This window comes from Sciurus carolinensis, unplaced genomic scaffold, assembly GCF_902686445.1.
Source record: "Sciurus carolinensis unplaced genomic scaffold, mSciCar1.2, whole genome shotgun sequence".
Lineage (NCBI taxonomy): Eukaryota > Metazoa > Chordata > Mammalia > Rodentia > Sciuridae > Sciurus > Sciurus carolinensis.
In genome coordinates, this window is record NW_025920150.1 from 1,138,160 (window position 1) to 1,162,956 (window position 24,797).

Genomic DNA, 24,797 nt, shown 5'->3' on the forward strand with positions numbered 1-24,797 from the left:
GATCAACTTAACTTTTTGCCTCTCTCCCCTCCCAGAAGGTAGAGGGGTGAAGCATAGTGAGGCTGAAGGTCCCACCCCTCTAATCATGTCTTGGCCTGTGATCAGTCCCCATCCTAAAGCTACCTAGAGGATGCCAGCTATCAATGATCCCATTAGCATGCAAAGAAAAAAAAATTGCTGGAAGTGACAGGGATTTTAGGAGTTGTCTACTACCAGTGAGGACACCAAATATCTTTTTAACATTACCACATTTACAAACACCCTGCACTCCATGCCAGACCAGAGTGGGGCTCCAGAGCTGCTTCCCACCATGCACCTTCAGGCTGCATCTGACTTTTGTTCTCAATGTTAAAAAAGTAGGTAAAGGATACCACCCCCAACCCCAGATTTCAAAACTTTATACTTCTAAGCTTGATAATAGGGCAAGAGTACAATCTACAATTATTTGAAAGTTACTTTTCCTTCTATCCACCACCCATCTTAGAATAAAGAAACACAGGTCTAGCAAGTATATCATTTGTGTCTTAAAGCTATCAATTATAGAATAAATCCTTCTAAAATACCAGACTTGCTTATTATCAAGAATATTTTCTGTTTTCATACAAGAACACCATCAAGTATGCTTTGGAGATTCTCTGGTTAGTAGATCCTATTTTGTTTGTTTTTGTTTTGTTTTTTCTTTCTTGGTACTAGAGATTAAACCCACGAGCACTTAAACACTGAGTGACATTCCCAGCCCTTTCTATTTTTTATTTTTAGACATAGTCTCAAAATAAGTTGTTTAGGGCCTCACTAAGTTGCTAAGGCTGGCTTTGAACTTGAGATTCTTCTGCCTCAGCTTCCTGAGCTGCTGGGATTACAGGTGTGCACCACTGTGCCCAGTCTGAATTTTTTTTTTTTTTTGGCGGTACTGGGGGTTGAACTCTGGGCCTTGTGCTTGTGAGGCAAGCACTCTACCAGCTAAGCTATGTCCCCAGCCCTGAATTCTTAGTTGCCCACCTTTCAGGCAAAATGCTCTGTTCCTTCTGTGGTACATGCTTGTGCTGCTGAAAGCTAAATCCTCAAAATAGAACTCAAGAGGAAGGAGACTAATGATTCATTAAAGTAAACTGATGGTGTTGGTAATAATGTTTATCCCATATGTCTGATAGAGAACTGGTAATGGATTAATAACATATTGAACAGATGAACTAAAACATAGTAGAGAAGTTTCCTTTGGTCACAGTTGCCTATGGATGAGTTTCAAAATGAACATAAAGCCTTAACTTAGATTTTCATTGTTTTAGAATCATCACTGCCTTAATGTTCAAACATCTATTTAAGTCATCCTGATAAAGGAATGCATGTTTGTTTATGACTTTTTGTAAATACAGATGCAGTGATCTATGACTTTACTTCTATTTGTGACAATGTTTGTTAATCCAGCCAGTAGTTACTTACAAAAACGTAGAGCATGTAATTGTTCTTCATGTACAAGAACTGTTCCCCCTGAAAAATCTTACTTACCTGGACTGTCCTCAGATTATTTGTAAAATCTGAAATTCAGTGATTAAAAGGAAGCTAGAATTCTCAAAAAAAAATCTTGGTGTTATGAACCAATAAAGAGAAAAGGATTCTGGCTCACAGTTTTGGAGTATATGATTGATCAGACATATTGTTTTAGACCTCTGGTGGAAGGCAACTCATCATGGATGGATCGTATGGCCAAGCAAAACTTCTTTCCAAGCAGGAAAGAAGAGAAAAATGCAGAGAATGGGATATTAAAATTCCTGAGAAGAGAACACACTCATAACATAAAGACTGGCCCCATCTCTCATGCCTTACATCAGATCCCAAGAGCACCACCCTGGGAACCACTACTTTACCTCATGGGGTTTTGTAGGACATTCCAGATCCCAACTCTAAAATATCCAAATTATAATTCTACCTCCATAGTGTACAATTATAGCACACTACTTTGGGTTAATGCTGTTGCTGTGTTTACATCTAACAACATTGGCACCCTAGTAGAGAGGTGCCCAGAGATGGTACCTGGGCTATCAAATCTGCTTTTACAAAAACTCTCTGATGGTGAACATCCTAGTTCCATCTGGCTTCTTTCTTCATCAATCCATGAGGACTGATGAGGCATGAAAGTCTTCTAATAACCCAGGAGCCTAAAGACCCCCCTACATTCTTCACTGCATGGGTATTGGAAAAGGTGTTCACTTCACCTCTTTCCATGCCTGGAATCAAATGGGTCTTATCTGACCTGATGACCCCATGAAATTCATGGGACCTTGAATTTTGTTTAGTTTGACAGTCCATCTCCTACCATGTAAATGAGTTTTTCTACTGCATCCTATAACACAGGATGATCTTCTCCAGTTAGGAGGATATCATTGATATAATGGAACTAGATAACATCAATAGAGAATGAGACAGATCAAGGTTCTGAGCCATCATGCCATGACATATGATCAGACTGTGTAGATATCCCAGAAACTGTACCTGGAATGTCCACTGCCTTTCCCAACAATTGAGTGTGAACTGCCCTTGAAAGTTGAGTTTCAAAGAGATGGAGTAAAAGGCATTAGCTAACACCAGAAAACCATGCACAGAGCCAAGGGAGGGTGTATTTCATGAGTATAGGTTTTAATTTTGCAAGATGAAAAAGTTCTGGAGATGCATTACACAACATTTTGAATATGCTTAACATGGTAGAACTGTATATTCAGAAGTGCTTAAGAGATAATATAAAACAAAAAAGAAACAGATTTAATATCTTAAATATGTTCAACACGTTCAGTTTACAGCAAGTCAATTCTACCTAATAAACCAGTTAAAAATAAAATTAAATAAAGAAGGCAATCCACAGAATGAGAGAAAATATTAGCAATTCAAATTTGATGAAGAATTATTATTGAGTTCTTATAACTCAACAAGGAAGCATCCCAATTGGAAAATGGACAAAGAATAACAAGCAATAGGCATTTTACAGTCAATAGTTAAAAGGATAACTTGTATTTTATGTACACTTTGCAATAAAATTGAATTATGATATGTTTGAAAAGCTCAAGAGAAAATTATTTGATATTGATTTGGTAGTATGATTGCATTCAGGCACACAAGACAAATGTTTCATATGAGAAATGGCTCTGGTGTGTACAGAGTTGAGCTAAATTACTAAAATATATGAATTCAGCCAGGTTCAGTGGTGGTGGAACACTCTTGTAATCCCAGTGGCTATGGAAGCCAAGGCTAGGGGATCACAAGTTTTAGGTCAGCCTCAGCAATGTAGCAAAGCCTTCAGCAATTTAGCAGGATACTTCTCAAAATAAAAAATAAAAAGGACTAAAAAGAATAGAGCATGTAGTTCAATAGGTCAACTGTAAGTGGTTCAATCCCCAAAACATAAATATATATACATATGTGTGTGTTTGTGTGTGTGCACACATTTGTTTATACTTACATATAAATTTATAACTTTGAAAAAAAATTCCCCAAAATTCACCATCTAGGAGAAAACACAGTCATATACAAAACAGTTCAACCAGGAAAATGATCCTGAATGACAAAGCATTTGCAGGAGGTCGTGGAAGAAAAAGAAGATACAGCTTTCCAGGGCTCTAAGATCATTTTTTTTAAATGTTCTTTTTAGTTATACACAACACTAGAATAAATTTTGACATATTATACATATATGGAGTATAACTTCCCATTCTTCTGGTTGTACACGAGGTGGAGTTACATTGCTCATGTATTCATTAATTAATTAATATAGGAAAGTAATGTCTGATTTACTTACTGTCTTTACCATTACCACCCCCTCTTACTTCCTTTCATTCCACATTGTCTAATCCAAAATACTTCCCTCCCCTCCACTTATAAAGTGTCAGCATCCACATATCAGAGAGAACATTCATCCTTTGGTTTTTTGGGACTGGCTTATATCACTTAGCATGATAGTCTCCACTTTAATCCATTTACCAGCAAATGACATAATTTCATTCTTTTATATGGCTGAGTAATATTCCATTGTGTGTATCTACCAAGTTTTAAGGAGGCCTCTAAAAATACTATTTCCTATGAAATTTGCACCATGGTTAAGACATTACAGAGCTGGTAGAGAGGTCTGGAGAAAGGGAAGGAGAGACTGCAGCCAAGCTGGGGTAAAATGAGAGGCACTCATAAAACCAGGAAAACAGACAATATATTGGTGGAAATTGGTGGAAGAGTTATATAACAAGAACTCACTGGCGAAAATTCCCAATCAGAAGTCAGAATGTTCATACCTTTAGCAGTGAGAGCAGTACATTTAAGAAGCAGGAAAGACAGAAACAGAAACAGAAGACAAAGCCATATGAAAAATAGAGAAAGACAGAGGGGACAAAACAAACCAAAGTACCCAGAATACAACTATCTCCAGCTCAAAACCTAGGACGACCAACTCTAGTGATGAGAAGGAAATGTCACAGGACACTGACATCTGAGGGCAAACGCTTTGGGTTATTGAGAATCTGTTTTGACTTTCTAAAGTGAAAGTTATCAGTACCAGAAGATTACATATTAATGAAAATTCACATGTATATCCTATACTTCTATACAGCAAATGATTATTCATCACCTAGGATAACATATACAATAAGTTCTTATTACTTCTTATCACCATTTCCTCACTACTGAAATAGATGGCTCTTGGTATAACAGCAGACAGATCTGGGGCATACCTATCAAGAGGGTGGGGATGAGGCATCTCCTCCTTTACTGGCCTCCTCATAGTGCCCAAGAGGAGACTGCAGAGCTTTGTATCCATTGCTTACTCTCAGTGCTAAGGTCCCTAGTAATTTCAGAGCAGGGTAAAAAGAGTTGGAAGATGTTCTACTCACTGAACCAGAGATGTTAATTTATGATAAAAACAATCTGCCTAATTCACATTGAAATCTAATATTTAGAAATAACATAATAAAAATAATGCAGCATATTTTTTCAAAAGAATTTAAGTAGAGTAAAATATAACACAAAAATACATGAACAGGTCAGGTGTCTATCATCCTCCATTTGCCTGCCTCTCACCTGTCCATCGCCTGCCTTACACCTATCCATCACCCAACACATAAGTTCACCTCTCGATCATCTGACACCAATCACCAAACTGATCACCGACTGCCAGTGGAACACCAGCTGTCTGCCGTTGCCTAGAAGTTCGCTGTTACTGTACCTGCAGGTTTGGGTACACGTGGCTGCCGATATTTTGAGACAACAGCCAGGCCATGTAGGACCCCTGGCTGAACTGACTTAGCTCCGTCTCCAGGATCCCTCAGCCCGACTGATCACTCCCTGCCTCCAGGGCCCTCACATCAACTGACTGCTCCCTGCTACCAGACACCCAGACCAACTGACTGCACCCTATCACCAGGACCCCAGACTGACTGATTGCACCTAGCCTCCAGGATCCCGTAACCACACCAAATACACCCGACCTCCAGGACCCCTGCCTGACCAACTGCACCCCGCCTCCAGGACCTCAAGCTGACCACGTCCACACCCTGAGCTGCAGCTCCCCATTTGCCAACACATTTCGAAGTCAAAGTGGCCATCTTGGATAATCCTGGAAGCCACAGCTCCGATCTTTAGGTGGGGCAAATCCCATCCTGTGATGCCTGCTGGAGACTTGAAGTTCACTGTCAGGTACCTCTTCTGCATCAGGCTACTGAAGACTAGGAGGTTTGAACACTATATGACTGTTATACTGTAGATTTTCTTTTTTCTCCTTATTGAAAAATTTTAAGTTTTTATTTCTTTACTTTTCTTGCTCTCTTTTCCATTTGTTTACCTGTTCCCTCAGAGTCTCTTTCTCCCTTTTTGCATGCTAACATCCAATTTCTTTTGATTACACTCTCACACTTTCTATTATCTAGAACATCTGTATATTCTTTTCTTATCCCATTAACAGCTGCAATCTACATCCGTCTGCATCCTCTCTGTCCTCCATTAGAAACTGCAGACCTTATTGCAAATGTTTGTTTTACTGAAGATAATTTTTGAACTCATTCAGTTTATTATGAAAATATTGTTATTGTCCTCATAGGGGCTATTTGGTCTAGGATTGCATAGTGTCAGAACTGGTCACTACTAATATTGAACTCCCCTTAAAGAAAAGGTTTTGGAAACCTATACGGCCAGTATAAGCCTATAGGGGGGAATCTGCAATACCCAAGAACTGCACTGCTAGAGGGGAAGATACATGAACAACATGAAAAAGCAAGGTAAGAAAATAATCCAAACAAATCTAGATTCTATATTAATAGAATCCAATGACAGTATATTAGAAGAAATGTCAGAAAAGGACTTCAGATTATATATGATTAAGATGATCTGTGAAGCAAAGGATGAGATTAGAGAGCAAATGTAGGCAATGAATGATAATACCAATAAGCTGAAAGAGCAACTGCAGGAAGCAAAAGAACATTTCAACAAAGAGATAGAGATTCTAAAAAGAAAAAAAAAAACAGAAATCCTTGATATGAAGAAAACAGTGAACCAAATAAAAAACTCAAGGGAAAGCATCACCAAAAGACTAGATCACTTGGAACACAGAATCTCAGATAATGAAGACAACATATTAATCTTGAAAATAAAGTTGCCCAAATAGAGAAGATGGTAAGAAATCATGAACAGAATCTCTAAGAACTATGGGACATCATGAAAAGACCAAATTTAAGAATTATTGGGATTGAGGAAGGCACAGAGATACAAACCAAAGGAATGAACAACCGATTCAAGAAAATAATATCAGAAAATTTCCCAAACCTGAATAATGAAATGGAAAATCAAATACAAGAGGCTTACAGAACACCAAATGCACAAAATCACAACGGATCCACACGAAGGCACATTATAATGAAAATGCCTAACATTCAAAATAAAGATAGGATTTTGAAGGCCGCGAGAGAAAAGCATCAGATTACATGTAGCGGAAAACCAATATGGATAGCAGCAGACTTCTCAACAAAGACGCTAAAAGCTAGAAGGGCCTGGAACAACATATTTCAAGCTCTGAAAGAACATGGTTGCCCACCAAGAGTCCTATACCCAGCAAAATTAAGCTTCAGATTTGAAGATAAAATAAAATCCTTCCATGATAATCAAAAGTTAAAAGAATTTACAATTAGAAAACCTGCGGTACATAATGTTCTCAACAAAATATTCCTTGAGGAGGAAATGAAAAACAACAATGGAGGTCAGCAAAAGGAGGAACTACCTTAGAGAAAAACCAATCAAAGGAGAAACAAAACAAAATTAAAAACCTAAAATAAGCACAAATGACTGGGAATACAAATTATATCTCAATAATAACCCTGAATGTTAATGGCCTGAACTCTTCAATCAAAAGACATAGACTGGTAGAATGAATTAAAAAGAAAGACCCAACAATATGCTGCCTGCAAGAGACTCATCTCATAGATAAAGACATCCACAGACTAATGGTGAAAGGATGGGAAAAAACCTATTGCATACATGGACTCAGTAAAAAAGCAGGAGTTTCCATCCTTATATCAGACAAAGTGCAATCAGGCCAAAGTTAGTCAGAAGGGATAAAGAAGGACATTTCATACTCCTTAAGGGAACCAAAAATCAGGAAGACACAATGATAGTAAATATTTATGCCCCAAACAATGGTGCATCCCTGTACATCAAACAAATCCTTCTCAATTTCAGGAATCACATAGACCACAACACAATAATTCTGGGTGACTTTAATGCACCACTGTCACCACCAAACAAAAACCAACCAAAGAAACCATAGAACTCAATAACACAATCAATAACCTAGACTTAATAGACATATATAGAATATTCCATCCATCAACGAGTAGATTCACTTTCTTCGCAGCAGCACATGGAACCTTCTCGAAAATAGACCATGTGATATATGCCACAAAGCAGCCATTAGGAAGTGCAAAAAAATACAGATATTGCCATGTGTTCTATCAGATCATAATGGACTGAGAGTAGAAATCAATAACAAAATAAAACACAGAAATTACTCCAACACCTGGAGACTAAATGATACACTATTGAATGAAACATGGAAAACAGAAAACATCATGGAGGAGATAAAAAAATTCTTAGAGGTCAATGAGAATGACAATATAACATATCAAAATCTCTGGGACACTATGAAAGCAGTACTAAGAGGAAAATTCATTGCATAGAGTACATTCCAGAAAAGAATGAAAAGTCAACAACTAAATGACCTAACATTACAGCTCAAAGCCCTAGAAAAAGATGAAAAGAATAACAGCAAAAGTAGTAGAAGATAGGAAATAATTAAAATCAGAGCTGAAATCAATGAAATTGAAACAAAGAAAGAATTCACAAATTGACAATACAAAGTCTGTTCTTTGAGAAAGTAAACAAAATAGACAAATCCTTAGCCACACTAACAAATAGAAGGACAGAGAAAACTCAAATTACTAAAATTTGTGATGAAAAAGGAAACATTATGACAGATACCACTGAGATACATAACATAATGAGAAGCTACTTTGAAAATCTGTATTCTAACAAAATAGAAACTACCGAAGACATTGACAAATTTCTAGAGAAACTGAAGCAGGAGGACATACACAATTTAAACAGATCAATCAAGCAATGAAATACAAGAAGCCATTAAAAATCTACCAACCCAGAAAAGCCTCGGACTGGATGGATTCTCAGCTGAGTTCTAAAAAACCTTCAAAAACTCATTCCAATACTTCTCAAAGTATTCCAGGTAATAGAAAAGGAAGGTATCCTACCAAACTCATTCTATGAATCTAATATCACACTCATACCCAAACCAGGCAAAGACACATCAAGGAAAGAAAATTTTAGACCAATATCCTTGATGAATATAGATGCAAAGATCCTTAACAAATTATTGGCAAACTGTATCCAAAAACATTCAGAAAATCATGCACCACGATCAAGTGGGGTTCATCCCTGGAATGCAAGGATGGTTTACCATTCATAAATCAATAATTGTAATCCATCATGTCAATAGACATAAGGATAAGAATCATATGGTTATTTCAATTGATGCAGAAAAATCATTTGATGAAATACAACACCGCTTCATGCTCAAAAGACTAGAAAAAATAGGGAGAGTAGGAACATACCTGAACATTGTAAAGGCTATGTATGCTGGACCAAGGCCAACAGCATTCTTAGTGGAGAGAAACTGAAAGCATTCCCTTTAAAAATGGGAACAAGACAGGGATGTCCTCTTTCACCACTTCTATTCAACCTTGTCCTCCAAACTCTAGCCAGACCAATAGACAGAATAAAGAAATTAAAGGGATACAAATAGGAAAAGAGGAACTTAAGTTGTCACTATTTGCTGATGACATGATTCTATATTTAGAGGATCCAAAAAAACTCCTCCAGAAAACTTCTAGACCTCATCAATGAATTCAGCAAAATAGCAGGCTATAAAATCAACATGCATAAATCTAAAGCATTTTTATATGCAAGCGATGAAACATCTGAAAGGAAAATGAGGAAAACAACTCCATTTGCAATAGCCTAAAAAAAAAAATACTTGGGAATCAATCTAACCAAAGAGATAAAAGATATCTACAATGAAAACTACAAAACACTGAAGAAAAAAATTGAGGGAGACCTTAGAAGATGGAAAGATCTCCCATGTTCTTGGATAGGCAGAATTCATATTGTCAAAATGGCCATACTATCAGAAGTGCTATACAGATTCAATGCAATTCCAATTAAAAGCCCAATGATATACCTTACAGAAATAGAACAAGCAATCATGAAATTCATCTGGAAGAATAAGAAACCTAGAATAGCTAAAGCAATCCTTAGCAGGAAGAATGAAATTGGGGGTATCGCAATACCAGAACTTCAACTATACTACAAAGCAATAGTAACAAAAATGGCATGGTATTGGTACCAAAATAGACAGGTAGATCAATGGTACAGAATAGAGGACACAGACACAAACCAAAATAAATACAATTTTCTCATACTAGACAACGGGGCCAAAAATATGCAATGGAGAAAAAATAGCCTCTTCAACAAATGATGCTGGGAAAACTGGAAATCCATATGCAACAGAATGAAAAGAAACCCCTGTCTCTCACCCTGCACAAAAATCAATTCACAGTGCATTAAAGACCCTGAAATCAGACCAAAGACCCTGCATCTTATAGAAGAAAAAGTAGGTCCAAATCTTCAACTTGTTGGCTTAGGATCAGACTTCCTTAACAGGACTCCCATAGCACAAGAAATAAAAGCAAGAATCAACAACTGGGATAGATTCAAACTAAATAGCTTTCTCTCGGCAAAGAAAATGATCAGCAATGTGAAGAGAGAGCCTACAGAGTAGGAGAATATCTTTGCCACTCATACTTCAGATAGAGCACTTATTTCCAGAATATATAAAGACCTCAAAAAACTCTACATCATGAATACAAATAACCCAGTCAACAAATGGGCTAAGAAATGACCAGACACTTCACAGAAGAAGATCTACAAGCTATCAACAAACATGAAAAATGGATGAAATTGGAGAATATCATGCTAAATGAGATAAGCCAATCTGAAAAAAATAAAGGGCAAATGATCTCGCTGATAAGTGGATGATGACACATAATGAGGGGGTGGGATGGGAGCAAGAATGGAGGAAGGAGAGACTGTATAGAAGGAAAAGAGGGGTGAGAGGGGTTGGGGGAAGAAAAAATAACAGAATGAATCAAACATCATTACCCTATGTAAATGTATGTTTATGCAAATGGTATGCTGTTATTCCATGTACATACAAAAATAAAATATATGCCATTTGCTTATAATAAAAATAAATTTTAAAAAAACCCAAAAAAACATGAACAATCATAAGAATTTTAATGTTAAACATGATTATTTTATGTGCATTTCAAATTGTCAATTTTGGAGGCATCAGTTGACTATTGCTGCATATACTTCAACACCATAATATTAGGACTTGTGGTTTTCTGTGTTGGTAGTGGACCTACTTTTGCATGAGCCATCCATGAATCTACAACTGATGGGTTTGTTGAACCTAGAGGGTCTAAAATAGCTTTACCCACATATCTGGGGCCTTGCAAGGGGTGAGGTGTGGGGTCCTGGAAGGTAGAGACCTGAGGATCATTCATACTCCACTGGATCAAAGGAGCTTCCACAGAAGACAGTAGTTTCTAAGAGAGCAAGATCAACATGTAAGCTCCTTTCTAGCCTCTCTTACATTAACTCAATAAAGGCCCATTTGAGAAAACAAATCATATTGACAAGCTTGAATTCATTGCAACAAGGACCCACACAAGGGGACCCACACAATCACCTCTGGGAGAGGTGATTGCCTGGGGATCATCAGTGTAGCAGTCTACTACAATCTCCTCACATGTACCAGATATGCCTAAGAGGATCAGGGTCACATCAGAAGATGGAATAAAAAATGCACACATCAGATTTGGGGGACCTCTTTCCAGTTCATCATCTAAGCATATTAAAATCACTCTGTCCCCATACCATATAAAAATCTAAACAAAATGAAAAATCAACAAATCTTAGATTCATCAAAGAAATTGAATCCCAGGATCAACCTCTTATCCCCTCAAATTGGTGAAACCAAAAGGCACATACAGAGATTCATAGCTTCTCAGAGTGGAAACCCACTAGCAGAAACTTCTTTGCAAGCAGTATTGGACTAGAAAATCCTGAACTAGAACTGAACAATAGCTGCAAGCTCAGTGTGGTCAAGGCTGATCCAGTCACACAGGGCTCCTCATACTTTGGTGAATTTTACCTGCAGGATCTCAACCAGGTTCTCATAGAGTAACGAAAGCATTCTGATCTTCTTGAAAAGTTTCAACCTTAAAAGAAACTAGTTTACAAAAGCACAGACTGCTGAAACTTTGCAACACCATAAATGACCCAACATAAGAGAACTGCCAGACTCAATCCTGCTCTAGCTCTCAACCAGGAAGAAGGTCACACTCAACACCAGCTCCCACTACTCTTCCATGTAAGAGAGGAAAATATCCAGATATAGCTGCCTCCAGACTCCTGTCCCATCAGAGTAGGGAAAATGAGAAAACTGATGTAGTTCCTTTAAGGATCCCAGCACTTAGATCTAATCATAGGACTAGTTACATCTTCCTTCACCAAGCAGGGTAAATGCAAAACAAACTAAGCCACACTAACCATGAATATACACATATTATATTCAAATGACAGGAAATCAAAGGGTGGGGAAGTAATTTTTAAAAGTCCAGTACAGAATGGTGATTATCATGATCTGGATCTATGAATGTCCCCCAAAAAGCATGTTTAGGTAATGCAGAAATATGGAGAGCTGAAAAAACTAGATTATGAGATTTGCTACTTTATATGTGGTCTACTCCTTTAGATTAATTGAGTTTGAATGGACCACAGTCTCTAACTGCAGACAAGTGGGTGTGGCTCGGGACAGTAGGTCAGTGGAGGAGTGCCTTTTGAGGACATAATGTAACAATAAAAAACATCGTGTCTGGCCCTGGGGTGTGTGTGTGTGTGTGTGTGTGTGTGTGTGTGTGTGTGAATATATGTGTGACCCTCTCTCTCTTTCGTTCTCTCTCCTGTCTCCCTCTCTCTGCTTTTCTTTTTCTTTTTCTTTTTGCATAGCACAGATTGAACCCAAGGATGCATAACCAGTGAGCTACATCCTCAGCCCCTTTATGTTTTATTTTGACACGGTCTTGCTAAGCTACTTAGGAACCTGCTAAGTTTCTGAAGCTGACTTTGAACTTAGAATCCTTTTATCCTCCTGCCTCAGCCTCTGGAGCTGCTCCAATTACAGGTGTGTTCCAGCATATCTGCCTCTCAATGCTACTTGTCAGGCATGAGCTGAGCAGCTTTCCTCTGCCATGACCTTCCACTGATGTTCTATCTCACCTGGGCCTAGCAATGGAGATGGTAAAAACCAAAATAAAATTTCTTCCCCTTGTTCTTCTCATGCATTTCATTGACAGAGACAAAATGCTAATTAATATAGAAATAATAGTTAATATTGTATTCTATATTTCAAGATTGCTAAAAATTAGAGTTTAAATTTTCTCAGAACAAAGAAATAATTATGTGAAGCAATGGATAGCATATAGTAGTTAACCTGATATAATGTATCATAACATTACCTTAGGCCTACTATGTCATATAAATATGTGTGGTTATTTATCAAGTAAAAGATACCACAAGGTCTGTGGCTGTAGCTCAGTGGTAGATCAACCACTTGCCTAACAAGGATGAGGCACTGGGTTTGATGCTCAGGACTGCATAAAAGTGAATGAAATAAAAGTATTTTAAAGCTCACTATAATCTATGAGCCTCTAGACAATGTATCAAAAAATATTAAATGATGAGGATCAGAAAATGAAAGGGTAGCATTGATATGATTCCATACACATTACAAAGATAGTCAAAGAATACCACAAAGAACTTCATATTCTTCAATTCAAAAAAATGCATAATATCTATTGATTTCTTATAAATCAAACATGCCATATTTAACACAAAAACCAATTATCAATCTGAACAGAATTGTATCTTATCAAAGATACTGAACCAATAAGGGTATTTCACCCTTCAAGATAGGCTCCTGGTTAGTCTCTTCCAAAAGATAAAAGCAAATGAGCTACTAACTCATTTTATCAGGACAGCACTAATGTAATAACAAAATCAGACAAAGATTACAAGACAACTACAGACTTAAATATGTCATGAGAGTAGAAATGAAATGCAATGAAGTATTAGAAAATATTGCCCAGAAACAGGCCCGCATCAGTTTAGCCAATTGGTGTATAGCAAAGGAACACAGCCAACACAGCAGCACAGGGCAGAGATCTTTCCAGCAAGTGGTGCTCATGACCTGGACACCCCCTTCAGCAAGGCTACCTACACACTTGGAAGGAGAGACTCAGAGAGAAAGGAGGGAGAAGGGGAAAGTAAAACTCTTGTAAAACAAGGGCTGGAAACTTACCAAATTTAACCTAAAACACAGACCTCTGGATTCAATGATTCTCCTTGGTTAAATCAAAACAAGCAGCCATTCCTACACACAACACAGGATGCATATTTGATATGTGTATCACACATGAATAACTGGGTTTGTGTCTGTGTTTGTGTGTTTGTATACAGAAATTCCCAAAAATTTCTTCTGCAATTGAACATTCATTCATGTTGAAGAAAATATACTAGAAATACCCAAAAATCTCCTGGAAGGTTTTCTTCATTTTCTATACCTTTTCTTCTGGATTTTGAATAATGGCATACTTAATTTAGGCATTTTTGTTGTGTTGTTCAAGACCCTCTACATGAAGATAATAAAATTAACTAGAAAAAAATCATGAAGAAATTTTATTCAAAATGCAAAGAACTAAGTAAGTAGAGAACAGATTTCAGTTCTATGTCTGAGTTGATTCAAGGCAAGAAAATATTATGTGAGAAAGCAGGAACTGCAGAGAGAGGAGAACCTGAAAGTAAAAAAATTACCCTGTAAAATAACAACTACAGAAACAACCCAATATTCAAACAGTGTAGTATTGATGGACCTAAGCAGAGATCTAAAAGGAACTTGATCATGTCTGGGTGCTAGGCAAAAACAACAGGAAATGAATTAAGACCTCCCAGGGCAAGGTGAGCACATAGAGTTGGAAGTAGGGATCTTGAAGGCCCAGGAGGGTGGAGGATATGCTGGGCTGGAGGGTGAGGCAGGGGTGTGGTAAAGCCTCTTCTTGCCCTTCCCCTGCTCTCAGAATCCCTTTGTAATGAGACAGCACAGCTCTGTGATACAGGCCTGGGCCCTACTCCCCATTCCTGAACAGACCTGTCAGGACTCATTGGTCCAAACCAGACAGTGTGATTTAGATGATAGAGAATCCTCTCTTTCCTCTGAATAGTGTTAGTGCCTCATGGCTGAATCCCAGCTTCACCACCTGGGCAATGGATTTGATCCTTGACTTTGTGTGTGGACTGGGGCTCTTTCTCCTTATTGCCCTGTCTCCAGGGTAATCAGTCCTTCCCACCAACAAGGAAAAAGGAAAAACACAAGGTAAGAAACCCTCAGGCCAGACCCACAAGGAAAACAAATTATCACTTGTCTACTCTTCCTTCCACTTTTCCAAAATATGTAGAGATACTTCAAAAACAGAAATCTCAGGACAGGACAGAACAGAACATCATTCTGGGACAGATGAGGACAGGAGGGAGTTTGCACTAGGTCTTCTCCTATCTTAACTTCTCAGAAAATCCAAGTGGTGAACTGTAGGTCCCAGAGAAAACACACATTGTGACTCAATGCCTGAGGTCTTGACTCCTGAGAAAGTTGGGAACCTGTGAAGGACAGACTTGAGGACTGCTCCATCAGTCACATTCTCCTGGAAGGTGCCTCAGAAAAAAATGTCTTTCCACTGTGTTTGAATGATGTGAGGGCTGTGCTGAGCCCTGAGGGCCTCCATCACAGGCTGGAGTCACCTCTGGCCTTAGGGAGCAGAGCCCTGCCTGGCGGCCTAGAAGAACCTGTAGAAATGAGCCTGTTCCTGAGTGGAGGAGCAGTGACTGAGGACATTCATGGTGCAGTTCATAGAGAAAATCCCCTTTTGAGATTTCCAAAGAAGAAAAATAAAATATTTTGCCACTTATTAGCATTCTCTGAATAAATTGTCTTCACTAGCTAACTGTAGAAAGTTATGCTGTTCAGAAACATGGTCTAGGAGAGTAGAGGAACAATGGAGCACCAGCCTCTTTTTCTTTCTTGTTGGTCAGCATCAAAAGGTGAAAAAGGGACAGAGCAAGAACAGGAAGGAGAGTGGCATTCTGAAAGTTAAGGCCAAGCCTTCCAACACAGAGGCGACTTGCTGTCCCCTGTCCCAAGAGACTGGAGCCATGTCCCAGAGAATGTCAGCTGCAGATACAGGAGAAGGAGGTTCTGTGCTCAGAATGAAGCTTTGGTGGGCCAGGGGTGGGTGATGTCCAGTACGACAGTGGGAGCCATCATGTAGCCATGCTGTCTGGATTTGGAGGTGGAACTTCCTGGTTGGTCAAAGTCTTACAAGGAGATGACCCAGATGAGAAGTGCAAACCAGAGTCATTTAGAGTCCACCAATCATGAACACTGCCTGTGCAGGATGTTCTGGCCACTACCCTCTTGGCTTTGGCTTACCCAGCTTCTTTGTACAGGCACCCTCTGCTTCTGGCTTCCACCTACCCACCAGACCTAATGACTTCCTCCATGTCTGTTGGGTCACACTCATCCCTGAGTGCCTTTCAGTCACCAAAGCCTGTGATTCCTCTGAAGTGACATTCACCTCAGTCACATGGACTTTCTTCTCCCCCATCTCATACTCCTGATCCAAAGGCCTCCCCTTCATCTCTGTCAGGCCCCAGCCTGACTCCTCCTCAATGTGACTCAATGACACTCTCACGGAAAACACCCCACAGAGCTCCTCTTCACCCAGTTGCTGGTTACCTGCTTCTGCATCAATGCCAACTGTTCCACTGCTATTTCCTTCCCATTGCTGCCTTCTGTCCAATTGCCTTTTCATGTCCAATTTCCATCTCCTGTCCCATTACCAACCATTACCAACTCCTGTCCCATCACCTTCTCATGTCTGATACCCCAAATCCTGTATCATTACTTTCTTCTGTTCCATTGTATCTTCTGTCTTTCTGCCTTCTCCTGTCCTAGGTCACAATCTCTCCATCTATCACATCTCATCTCCCTCCTAGTGACCGATGCCTATGAGAGTCACATCCCTCTTTAATTCCTCACAGTGAATCCCAGAGGGATCATATTTCCCACCCATCACAGGACTCATTCTGTGCAAACCACCCACTCTGGCAGGTAGAGGTTGAAGGTACCTCTTTCATCAACTCTGTTCTTTAGAAACTGTAGGAGATACTGGTCAGCAAAAGTGCAGAAGTGAAAATTTTTAACAGGAGACCAAAAAGGAATCAGATGGCCACCTGCTTCATTCTCTGGAGAGCATAGTAAAGTCACTGAGCAATGAAGAGGACACTACCATCCCACAACCCTTCTGGAACACAAAAGGCTAGCCAAAGCAGCATTTTGTTCCTCAATCACTGTTTTACCCCAAGATCTTGGGAGACCACTTACAGGAGAAATGTAGACAGTTTTCCTAGTGGTTTTCTAAGGAGTAATGCTCTGGTGACTACTATAGGGACTGCCACCAGGCATTCCACTATTTTATTCAATGGGCTCCCTATTTCCATCTGAGGACAAGTTCAGTATAAGGTACCTGCATGATAATTTTTCCCCAGCCCCTGCTCTACCATGTTTTGAAACCTCAAGCTTTGACTCCACCTTATTCTGGTCTCAGTCCCCACCACTGGCTTAGATTCAGAACCAGGGCCATCAAACACTGTCTCTTCACTTACTGTCAGCCATTCACCTCTGAATAGTATATGTTGCATTTTGGGTCCTAAAACCCAAGAAGGGGATGCAATGTCCTCTTCTAACTGCTATTTAAAACTTAAAACATCACATTTTGAAGAAGCCACTAAAAAGTATGAGGGTTTTACCCTATGTAATCAAAACATTTCAGGAAATCTTTAGATAACTCACAGCCAGCACACTGCCTCCCAGAAACACAAGTCCACTGGCAGACTGCCAAGGTATTTTATTAGCAATGAGCACCAGACAAAACTGGAGTAACACCTTTGAAAAGAGGATTACTCAGCACTGGTATGAAGTATTCCACAAGATCCAAATATCTTTGGGCTTGATGGAGCCAAGGTGAAACTGGCAAGTACAAATAAGGAAAAGGACAATGATGGATCTTTCTGGAGCTCCACAATCCAGATAACATCAGCACAGAACCCAAAAATAGTCCGGGTGGGGAAGTACTCAGGCAATGATCTGGGGCATAGTCTAAGAATGATCCTAAAAGAGTTTCTCATTGAAGATTCTAGAAACCATCTCTGAAACAAAGTCAGCGAAGGAATTTGATGAGAGCTTCAAAAAAGTGACTCAGGAAATGATTCATCAACAGACCCAGACAAGAAACATATAGGTAACTTGAAGCACATTCAAGAAGAAAGTTGAAGTAGATCAATGAGGGCAGGATCCCTGTGGGTGGTTATCATTCAAGACTTGTCACATATTATGTCTTCCTCCTGAAAACTCACTCACATGGAATGTGGGGATGGATTGGATCATCCATAAAAGACTGGGAAACCTGAAGGAACACCTCCTAGAAACTCTTCCTCCTGGATGCTGGAACTCAGTAGGTGATGGAAGCACACATTAAAAGTCTCTGTGTGAGGCACAGCTGGGGACTACCCCTCAAAGGTCCTCAAGCACATAAATCTCTTGAAATTCAGAAAGGCTCAAGTGTTAGCCTTTCCATAGTCTGCCCTTCCCTCATTAACCTCCTGTGATTCCAGGGCTCATTTTTCCATGATGCCAAGGTCCTGTGAGAAACCACTCAAAAAGGTTCCACCCTGCAGAATCTTCTCCCTGGCCCCTCACTTGAGTAGCTGAGCAGGACTCCATCTGGTGACATCTGTGGGCCCTCAGAAGTCCTACAATGGGATAGAGGCCAACCTCCCCTCTCAGTGCCCCCACCTTGGTCCCTGTGGGGAAAACCTGGCACAGCAATACTGTCCTGAGATCTGAGAGGGGTAGTCAGGAGCCAAGTCCAAGCCCAGAATAGGGAGGCATGAGCCACTGGAGAGTGGGGTGTGAACTCACAAGGCCCACATCACAGCATGCAAACACTAGATCAATGTAGAGTCCCAAACTTCAAAGGCCAAAGACACCAGGGAGATAGAGAAGGCTGAGGAGAAGCCCCATGACAAGGTAGTAACCATGAGAACCAGCATGATGTCCACCTCCTAAATTATTCATATGAATCTGAGGAGTTCTGGGACCAGTAAAATCCCCTCCCTGTCTAGAAATCCTAAGTGTCAGGACCCAGAAGACTCCTGCCAGAGAATAGAGGCTGACCCAGAGAACCAACCTCAAGATATGGCCAGAAGTGGCATCCTTCAAGACATCCTGGTTTCCCAGAAAACTGTGTACCTCCTTGAACATATCCAGCAGCAGCATGTCAATGTCCCAAGGGATATGTAATCTCTTAACCAGCAAAGACAGTAGCCATGATCTGCAGGAGTCAAATATCTCAAATTTGCAGGACCTGTGAAAGAACAGTAGCAACATGTTTGGTCCAACTGACAAGATAGAGGGCTGTGGTGGCCCAATTCAGGCATGCAGGAAGTATGTGCTCCCTTCCTACATCAGGGAAATATTAGACACTGTGGGAACATGTCCTAGAAGCTTCTCTCTAGAGAAAGGACAGACTCCTTCAGAGCTACTTCAGAAACAGGATAAAGAAATTTCTGAAGGGCATATTCCCCAATAAAAGTAAAGGGAAGACACGTTTCTTGCAAAAGGTAAATCCACATCAGCCATTTCAATAACAAGCATGTTACTGAAATGCATGTGCATGTCAGTAACAAGCACAAAGTTTATAGACAGGGGGCAACTGATGCCCAGATACTCATAGCCATTGTTGCATGGATACTAGCAGAGAAAAATGGGGACTTGGCATGAAATTTCTACCTCAAAGGACAATTTGCACAAACAGGAACTCCAAACCCTGTTTGGTAGATACTCCCATTACCACAAGGGATGCTCTCCCAAGAGCAAAGAGAAGTGATATGTAATTTGGCCTGTGGTAACTGAGCTGGCCCCAAGGGCCACAGCCTTCCTATCAAGAAGAGATGGATGAGAGGCAAGGACAGTAATCAGACCTTGCTGCCCAGGGTGTCTACAACACCCACCAGACTCTGCCAGCATTGGCCTAGGGCAGCAGGCCATCATTCCACTGTCACGGCACCATTGTCTTCAGAGAAGTTGGTATCTGATGAATATCATCCTCCTTTTCATTTCTTTCCTGTTGGAAATCTTTTCCCCAGGAAACATTTCATTGCATGTGGAGGAAAAACAGTTTTGTCATGACCACATTGTGGTGTGCTAAGAGCGTCTCCCTATTGAGATGTCTATTGCTTCCTAACACATGCTCTTTCTCATCTGAGCTAGTGTCTTCTGTCTGTGCTGTGGTGGGGCACTGGGAAGGGGTCAGGATCTGTTCTTCCTCACAGTGTTTTATAGAAGGGAGAGGACATTCAGAGAGGCAAAAGTGACATTGAGGACAACCTTCACTCCAGATTCCCTTACTGTATTATGTATTCATCATTTGGGCACTACATAAACAAATAGAAAACTCTTGAGACTTGCCGATATTAGGCCACACTACAAAGACCACACCCCAAGATCTGTCTCATCCCTCTTCCCCCCTCCATTGAACTTGAGGCAGCTGCAGAGACAGGTATAAACAGGCGTATGGTTGGACCTGGTGGCTTTACATACAAGACAATGGGCACAGAAAAGTTGGAAAAGCTTAGTATGCTGGCCCTGAGTTCAGAGGTCAGAGTGTCTAACCTCTGAGTTACCTGGGGTGCGGGGTTCTGGAACCCATGACTCTCTACCACAAAGCTATAGAGTATACCCTCAGTCCTGGTTTTTTTTTTTTTTTTTTTATTTTGAAACAGTGTATCACTAATCTACTGAGACTGGTGTCAAAATTGGGATCACCCTGCCTCAGCCTCCTGAAGAGTTGAGAACACAGATCTGCCTAGATGTTGTGAGAGTGAAGAGAGAACCCCTTCCTTAGGGCCTCTGTTTTGCCTGATGGAGGCTGGCATGGCATGGGCCCCAAAAGCCCCTCTCAGTTCAGTCCTTATGACATGGCCATGTCACCTGCCTCTCCCCCTGCCTCCTTCACACTCAAGATAAGTGGCCAGGATGAAACTAGGAGCACTACATGTGTGAGTGTGGGAAGCGCAAGTTTTCTGTGAAGGACCATGTGGGTGAATCACCACTGTCTATGGTCAACTGTATGCCCTATGGACACAAGTGTGCATGCAATAACCATCTACATATTCACATGCACATGTATAATCAATCCCAGCTGAGGCAGGAGGACTACAAGTTCAAAGCCATACTGAGAAACTTAGCGGGGCCCTAAGCACCTTAGAGAGACCATGTCTCTAAATAAAATATAAAAAAGGGCTTGAGTTGTGACTCACTGCTTAAGTGCCCCTTGTTTCAATCACTGAAAATAAACACATAACCATATACAGTGGGGCACTGTGGGCAGGGATTGGGATGTGGAAAACTGGAAAGGATAGAGCCAGGAAAACAGGCAGAGTAGCATGAGCTTTGCATACAGGTTGTGATGAATGGGAAGCACAGGAAAAGGACAAGAGAAACACAGGGAATGTGCCACTCATCCTGGAACCACTCCCTCTTCCCTGTTTGTTCTCTGATGGAGAGTCTTATGCAGAAGGTGCCCATCATGGCAGATGACATGAGCAAGGAACTGTTCTCATTCCTGACATTAATGCATATGTGGGTTCAGACAGTCCCTCCTGGTGAAGGCACAGGACCTATAGGCCACTCTTGAACCAGGTCCTGTCCCTTCATTGATCAGAGGAGACCCTAGGGTGGGCCTAGCTTCAAGAATAGGCCCAGAAGCCAGATGAACTAGAAGAGAGTTGGGTTCTTGAATTTGGCTCTACTGGGTTCTCCAAGACCCAGAGAGGCAGGGTCCTGATGCAGAAGAGCTGGACTTGGACCACAGGGATCTGGAGGAGATAATCCCACAGATAGCAACAGTGATGGACAGCCAGAAGCATGAGTGAGGAAGTCACTGTGCCCTCTGCTTTATAACCTCTGTCATCTACAAGAGTCAGTAATGTCAACAACCCGGAGACCCCACAGAGACATAATGAGACCTCCCACAAAGAATTCTCACATAATCCTTTGTCAGACACAAGTGAGACCCAGCTAAATAACTGCCCCAGAGACCACCACAGAACCTCCAACACAGCAGTTACAGAAACACAAGAACCTCCCTCAGAAATAACACAACTATGGTTCCTCAAAGAACCCCTGACAGAATTCCCACAGAGAACTCTGACACAGACTTGTAAAAAGAGACACTTAATGCACCGAACACAACCTTTCACTGCCACATGGGCCTCATGCAGTGATCTCTCCCGGAGACCTCCCAAAGAGTTCCAGATATTGGAGAAACAAAGTCCACAAAGATGTCCAACAGATTCCTCACAGAGAACTCATTAGAGAGTCTAAAACATAGTACATAGATATCACACAGAAACACAGAGACCTCACAGACAGTCTGAAAAATGAGACCTCATATACACTTCACACAGATTTTGAGAGATCACACAGATGTCACACAGATACCTCACAAAGTTCCCATGGAGAATTGATACACAGAGACTTACATCCCACAGAGAACCAATATCTATTCCTCCTTCCCAGTGGACCTGAAACCATTTAGCCACCTAGAAGTACAAGTAGGACACCACCAGCCTTGTCCTCCCACCAGAAACCTGAGACACTGAGACACTGAGACATTGTCAACCGTACCTCCCAAATGGTGTTTTTCACTTGGAAAAATCCTCAGGAACTTCAGTTCCTTTGTAATGTCACTGCCTCTGAACAGAACTGAAAATTTCAAGTGAAGACCTGCAAAATTGTTCCTCTATGGGTTTACACTAGACTCAGCTCTATCACACAGAGAATCACAAATTATAACTCAAATAAAATGCTTCCAGCTTCCAGTGAAAGAAATTTCCTATTTTCCCAATTTCAGTTATTATCTAGTCAAATGTATAAATATCATTTTTTTTGTTTATTTAATTACAGATAAAAACTGAATTCAGGATGTTTGACTACTTCAGAAACACAATAATGACCTATAGCAAATGGACCCTAGGAATGAAATAAACCATCAAAGAGGCATCTGGACTCACTCTACCTCCAAGGGGCTGTGCACCCACCCATTATCCTAGCCATCCACACAAAATATGCAGAAAAGATGGTGAGAAATTTATGGAGTTACAAGTGTAAAGTGAGAAAGTGTGAAAGACAAAAAGAAGTTTCCACTAAGACAAAGTATGAAGTTAGTCTGTCTCTCTTCCCTCCCCATTCCTCCCTCTTTCTCTCTTTCTGTCACACACACATATACAAAAAATTCATAATGTGAGAAACTGCTACACACCACACAGAGTAAAAGTGAAATAAGTTGTGATTTAAAAGAGAAATCATTTTCTGTCACTATGAATTGTACAGTGCAGGGCAGAAAATAAAGTTATTAACAAACGCTCAGTCATCCATCTGCAACTATGAGGACTCAAAATCCTCTAGCTTCAGCAAGGGAACAGTCAGACACTCTGCACTGAGACTTTACCCTCTCTTCTCATCCTTCAGAACAGTGTTCAACAGGTGCAGGCTTGGAGTACATTGCAGTCTTCTGGGGAGACAGAGGAAATGACTCAGTCTCCCAATCTGGAAGCAGATTAGAATGTCAGGAACACAAGTGGGAGAGAGAACCCCTGTACCCCCTGCAACACTGTCCTCATGAATAGTGCAGCATCCTTCCCTGTCTTCCCACTTCCTTCCTTTCCTGTTCACAGAGTTCCCAAATCCCTACAGTGAAAGTCACATAAGTCACACCTTCCTTAAAATCTGCTGTGCAGTCCACCAAGTTAAAATAACCTCAGGTTCTCACCCAGTGCACCAAGTCCTGCAGGGTATGGCTCCTGGGGAGCCTCTGTGGCCTCACTTTCACCATGCCCCTCCTCCATGGCATTCCATCAAAATGTTATAATATGCAAGGTTTTCTATCTGCAACTGCTAATAAGATAAGGAACTTACATGAAGTTGTTATGCTGATTAAACAAAATAATATTAAATTTCCATAACTTGCTGAATTGTGGTGATCACCATGAGTGTGAGCGAGGTGAACATTCTCATGTCTTTATCTTGCTAACCTTACTAAAATTCATGAATAAAATGATATTGGAAAAATGCAATCTGTATATATTTTATCCTATTATATTAATGTTTACCTAATAATGCCAATGGGATTCAACTCGATTTCAATTTACTACATACTTTTCCACAATATTCTCTGGAATAATATTAGTAACATATTACTACACTTACATGTGTAATGAAGATGATTTCTTCAAATTTCCTTCCAATAATGCATTGTAGGCTCAGGTTCTCTAATGAAAAATTCTCACAATCAGAATTGTACAGATGGAAGGCATGTTGTCTTCTTAAAAATATTCTCTACCCTGTACACTCCCACCTCTTTTATTATTGCCATAGATTTCAGGATTATTGAGAAATGTTTCTTTTTCTTCTACAACAAAGGACAGTTCAACACCACAGCCCAGAGGAACAGCAGTTTCTCCCTTCCATCCTCTGACATCATACACCCGCAAGGACACCTGCACAGTGCTGGCACCTCCCTGGGTGTGGATGACACACTCAAAATTTCCCTCCCAAGGGCAGAAGTGAGTCCTTGCACAGTTCTCTTTGCATGAGGGGATTTCCCTGCTCAGGTGTTCACAAGAAGCTGACGAAAGGGTGCTTGAAATGGCTTCTTCTCTTTTTCATCAATATGGTTCATGAGGACAATTGGGGATTTCTTATGCTTTGCTAAAGAGAAATCGGGCATCTCTCAGCTTTAGCATGTATGTGCTCCCCACGAACAGGAGGCTTGTCCTTTCCACAGGGAACTCTGGATTGTCCCATGGAAGGTGGGGAAAAACTAGGAGCTGCTCCCTAGGTGAGCAAAGGGGTTTAACTCTTTCTGTATTTAGAGTCATTAGGGATACACTAGTCCCTACCTAGGGCCTCA

The 24,797-nt window shown here is 40.5% G+C and overlaps 1 pseudogene; it reads right to left on the minus strand.

Annotated features, from left to right (window-relative positions):
• LOC124974481 (cardiolipin synthase (CMP-forming)-like) overlaps positions 1 to 16,577 on the minus strand; it is a 158,901-nt pseudogene extending 142,324 nt beyond the window's left edge.
• Positions 16,578 to 24,797: the final 8,220 nt, after the last annotated feature.